At 53.3% G+C, this 5,000-nt stretch overlaps 1 non-coding gene across 1 annotated transcript in view; it reads left to right on the forward strand.

The window, feature by feature from the left end:
• Nucleotides 1–3,611: 3,611 nt before the first annotated feature.
• Nucleotides 3,612–5,000, forward strand: part of LOC126436609 (small subunit ribosomal RNA) — a 1,909-nt gene continuing 520 nt past the window's right edge. The window contains exon 1 of the ribosomal RNA XR_007580798.1: nt 3,612–5,000. This exon is cut by the window's right edge and continues 520 nt beyond it. This is a non-coding gene — a ribosomal RNA (small subunit ribosomal RNA).

Below are 5,000 nucleotides of genomic sequence, written 5' to 3' on the forward strand. Positions count from 1 at the left end.
TATGCGACATTCCCGCTGTCCCTATACATGAGCTGCGAGCTGTACCACGTACAAGCTACAGACGCGATCGCATTGCTCACTGTACTGATTCCCATGCCGAGCGATCAGCTAGGACGCGCCCCATCCATGTCGGTACCCGTGGGCGTCGCACTCGCAGTCACAAAAAACGCTGGGCAAATATATTTCTCGGAAGAGTAACGACAGTCCGAGCCTCCTGCGTGGGAAGAGTCTTTCTAGGCCCTGACCCACGGGAAGGGTGTAGCTTCCCCCATCCCGGACATTTGACGTCGTCACACTACCGGTATTGACTAATAGACTGATTGCTGATAATCATTAGCCATACACTGGGGGAAACGGCCGACAGGGCCGGCAACATAGTGGAGCCGCAGTGTCACTAATGTACAGAGATAGAACAGTTTCGACTGGAACCAGAGTAACCGTAGACACGGCACTGATTAGTAATAGATGCAGAGCCATCAGAATACAGATAATATATACAACCGTCCCTATACATGCTGAAAGACTCTGCACATAATGAGAACCACACGTCAGCCAGACACTCTTATCACACACTACTCTCTTATCACACACTACTCTCTGCCTGTAACAGGCACACACACACACAATATCTAACCACCAGCATGGAAGAACATCCAGTGCATCCTCTCCGCCACATTACACAATCCACACTATCATAACCAGACCGGGAGGTCCACCCAGAAAACAGAATATCCCACCCTTCCGACATCCGCCATTGCTCAGCTAAGCCACGAACACCCACACATGTCCTACACAGGGGTGCACCCAACATCACAATACTGCCTCCTGTCACAGTACACAAACAATGGCAGGAATGAAAGACACAGATCTGCCACAACCTTGGAATCGGAACGCCGCCTGTCATGAGCCACAAGTGCATCCTGACGTGACAAATCGGATGATCCCGCAGGCATGCACTTACGATAATCACTATCAACGAACCTGCCGCCCCCCCCCCCCAAATACACCTTTCCCTACAACAATGTGTACCTTAACCTAAGCTATATTGTACCTTAACCTAACCCATATTGTACCTTAACCTAACCCATGTTGTACCTTAACGTAACCCATGTTGTGCCTTAACGTAACCCAATTTGTGCCTTAACGTAACCCAATTTGTGCCTTAACGTAACCCAATTTGTGCCTTAACGTAACCCAATTTGTGCCTTAACGTAACCCAATTTGTGCCTTAACGTAACCCAATTTGTGCCTTAACGTAACCCAATTTGTGCCTTAACGTAACCCAATTTGTGCCTTAACGTAACCCAATTTGTGCCTTAACGTAACCCAATTTGTGCCTTAACGTAACCCATGTTGTGCCTTAACGTAACCCATGTTGTGCCTTAACGTAACCCATGTTGTGCCTTAACGTAACCCATGTTGTGCCTTAACGTAACCCATGTTGTGCCTTAACGTAACCTAATATGTGCCTTAACGTAACCTAATTTGTGCCTTAACGTAACCTAATTTGTGCCTTAACGTAACCTAATTTGTGCCTTAACGTAACCTAATTTGTGCCTTAACGTAACCTAATTTGTGCCTTAACGTAACCCATGTTGTGCCTTAACGTAACCCATGTTGTGCCTTAACGTAACCCATGTTGTGCCTTAACGTAACCCATGTTGTGCCTTAACATAACCTAATTTGCGCTTTAACGTAACCCATGTTGTGCCTTAACCTAACCTATATTGCGCCTCAACCTAACCTATATTGCGCCTCAACATAACCTATATTGCGCCTTAACCTGACGCACGTTGTCGCTGAACCTGCTCTGTAATTGTTATGCAACTCGTTAAATTAGTGTAGTGTTGCCTAACCGCAACCCTCGCAATATAGTTCGCTATTCGCACTGCCCGGTCCCCTGTGTATCGCGTCATGTTAAACACCTTGCAGGTGTTGCTGACTTTCCACATGCTCCTGCTATACACTCTAATGTGGATAGCAGCAGGACGTACATGCCCCCCCCCCCCTTCCCCCCTGCCTTCGCAAGCTGGTCGTTGAGAAGTTTGCATGTTCAATGCCCTTCGCATGCCGACGTACTCAGCCTACGTTGTGGTACGGCCTGTCACCTGTCCGCCGATGTACGCAAAACCCACAAACTGTACTGCACATTGGTCCGTATGTACTGAATGATACATCGTGGCACATGTGTGACCGTACGACGACTGCGCCTAGCAACGGCAGACCATACAGTCCAAATATTGTGCACGCAGCTACGTGTCGTCTCCCTATAAGAGCTGGATTGCAGTGTGGTACGCCATTCAGACGTGTGGGAGGAACGGACGCCCTGGATGGCGATCAGCATGAGCAGTCTGTTGATGTGGTGGAGCGTGTATTCGGACGTAGTCGTCTCTTCTCACACACCGTGATAGCATGTTGCACCGCGTTCCACATCTGCGACATCCTGCAGAGGCCGGCTGACAGTCGTTCGCGCAATGGACACCGCATACGTACGGGGGCTACCTTCCACGTGTTCTCGAGGCGTGCACATGTTGTTGCGTCTATGTGGGCAGACGTAGTGTGTTGTGACACCTGACACAGGCATGCAATACTCGTTGCAAATGGCGATGGACGTCTACGTTTGCTGGTGACGTTACGCAAATGAACAACAGGTAACCCGTTGTGGTGCGGTTGTTCTCGCTAGAGGTGAATCAGTGTTGGCGACGATCGGTCGAGCTATTAACCGGTTGTTTCAGGGATACCCACCATGCCCACGAACGTGAAAGGGGACCCACCATGCCCACGAACGTGAAAGGGGATCTGGGTGTGAGGCGATATGCGGCGGTGGCTGGGTGGGACCGTCCCCGGCCGGTGAGGGGGGGCCGCCCGGCGTGCTGGCAGCGCGGTGCGTGGGCGCACGCGCTACAGCCGGCTGGTGGGGGCGGCCAGTGGCAGGCGCGCCGGCCGACGGACGCGGCAGGCGGCGCAGCTGCGCGCCGGCGCCCCCTGCTCGCGGCGCCTTGCGGCCAAAGTAGGTCCTCGCGGGCCCGGTGCGAAGCGCGGTGGCCATCTGCAGTGTGCTGGTCCGATTGAGGACTGTGTGCGCTGAGGATGCGCCGCCGCTCGGCGCTCGGCGCCGCGACGCCGTCTGCTGCTCGGTCGCCCCAGCGGTTCTCGCAGGTGGTTTGTATCGCAGCTGTGCGGACGTGTTGGCGCGTGCGCTGTGCTGGGAGAGTTCGCTTCGGCACCCAAGTGGGGCTTTTGTCCTTCTGTGGCGCTGGCGTTGGAGCTGCCGGTCACCGTAGGTGGCGCGTGTTGTCTCCCGCCGGCAATGCCACGACAGCACGCTCCCGGGCCTCTGTCGGCAGCGGCAAGCTCAGTTGGGAGCACGGGTGGTCGCACCTAAAGCGTCTACTCGCCTAACTCCGGGCGATTGCGCCTCTCTCGAACCCGACCAAGTACTTAGGACGGCGCTGCGCGCCGCCGGGACCTGAGAGGGTTTCGAGGTGTGTTGTGCAGGGGAGCTCAGCCTCCTCCTGTTTGCAGAATAATTGAGCGGACGCTTGCGTGTTCGCGCGGGCCCCCGGGACACACTCCCGGGCGGCCGGCTGCTCAGCTCTAGTTGACGCAGCTCCCTGGTTGATCCTGCCAGTAGTCATATGCTTGTCTCAAAGATTAAGCCATGCATGTCTCAGTACAAGCCGCATTAAGGTGAAACCGCGAATGGCTCATTAAATCAGTTATGGTTCCTTAGATCGTACCCACGTTACTTGGATAACTGTGGTAATTCTAGAGCTAATACATGCAAACAGAGTCCCGACCAGAGATGGAAGGGACGCTTTTATTAGATCAAAACCAATCGGTCGGCTCGTCCGGTCCGTTTGCCTTGGTGACTCTGAATAACTTTGGGCTGATCGCACGGTCCTCGTACCGGCGACGCATCTTTCAAATGTCTGCCTTATCAACTGTCGATGGTAGGTTCTGCGCCTACCATGGTTGTAACGGGTAACGGGGAATCAGGGTTCGATTCCGGAGAGGGAGCCTGAGAAACGGCTACCACATCCAAGGAAGGCAGCAGGCGCGCAAATTACCCACTCCCGGCACGGGGAGGTAGTGACGAAAAATAACGATACGGGACTCATCCGAGGCCCCGTAATCGGAATGAGTACACTTTAAATCCTTTAACGAGTATCTATTGGAGGGCAAGTCTGGTGCCAGCAGCCGCGGTAATTCCAGCTCCAATAGCGTATATTAAAGTTGTTGCGGTTAAAAAGCTCGTAGTTGGATTTGTGTCCCACGCTGTTGGTTCACCGCCCGTCGGTGTTTAACTGGCATGTATCGTGGGACGTCCTGCCGGTGGGGCGAGCCGAAGGCGTGCGACCGCCTCGTGCGTGCTCGTGCGTCCCGAGGCGGACCCCGTTGAAATCCTACCAGGGTGCTCTTTATTGAGTGTCTCGGTGGGCCGGCACGTTTACTTTGAACAAATTAGAGTGCTTAAAGCAGGCAAGCCCGCCTGAATACTGTGTGCATGGAATAATGGAATAGGACCTCGGTTCTATTTTGTTGGTTTTCGGAACCCGAGGTAATGATTAATAGGGACAGGCGGGGGCATTCGTATTGCGACGTTAGAGGTGAAATTCTTGGATCGTCGCAAGACGAACAGAAGCGAAAGCATTTGCCAAGTATGTTTTCATTAATCAAGAACGAAAGTTAGAGGTTCGAAGGCGATCAGATACCGCCCTAGTTCTAACCATAAACGATGCCAGCCAGCGATCCGCCGCAGTTCCTCCGATGACTCGGCGGGCAGCCTCCGGGAAACCAAAGCTTTTGGGTTCCGGGGGAAGTATGGTTGCAAAGCTGAAACTTAAAGGAATTGACGGAAGGGCACCACCAGGAGTGGAGCCTGCGGCTTAATTTGACTCAACACGGGAAACCTCACCAGGCCCGGACACCGGAAGGATTGACAGATTGATAGCTCTTTCTTGATTCGGTGGGTGGTGGTGCATGGCCGTTCTTAGTTG

This window comes from Schistocerca serialis, unplaced genomic scaffold, assembly GCF_023864345.2.
Source record: "Schistocerca serialis cubense isolate TAMUIC-IGC-003099 unplaced genomic scaffold, iqSchSeri2.2 HiC_scaffold_1242, whole genome shotgun sequence".
In the NCBI taxonomy this organism is placed as follows: Eukaryota; Metazoa; Arthropoda; class Insecta; order Orthoptera; family Acrididae; genus Schistocerca; species Schistocerca serialis.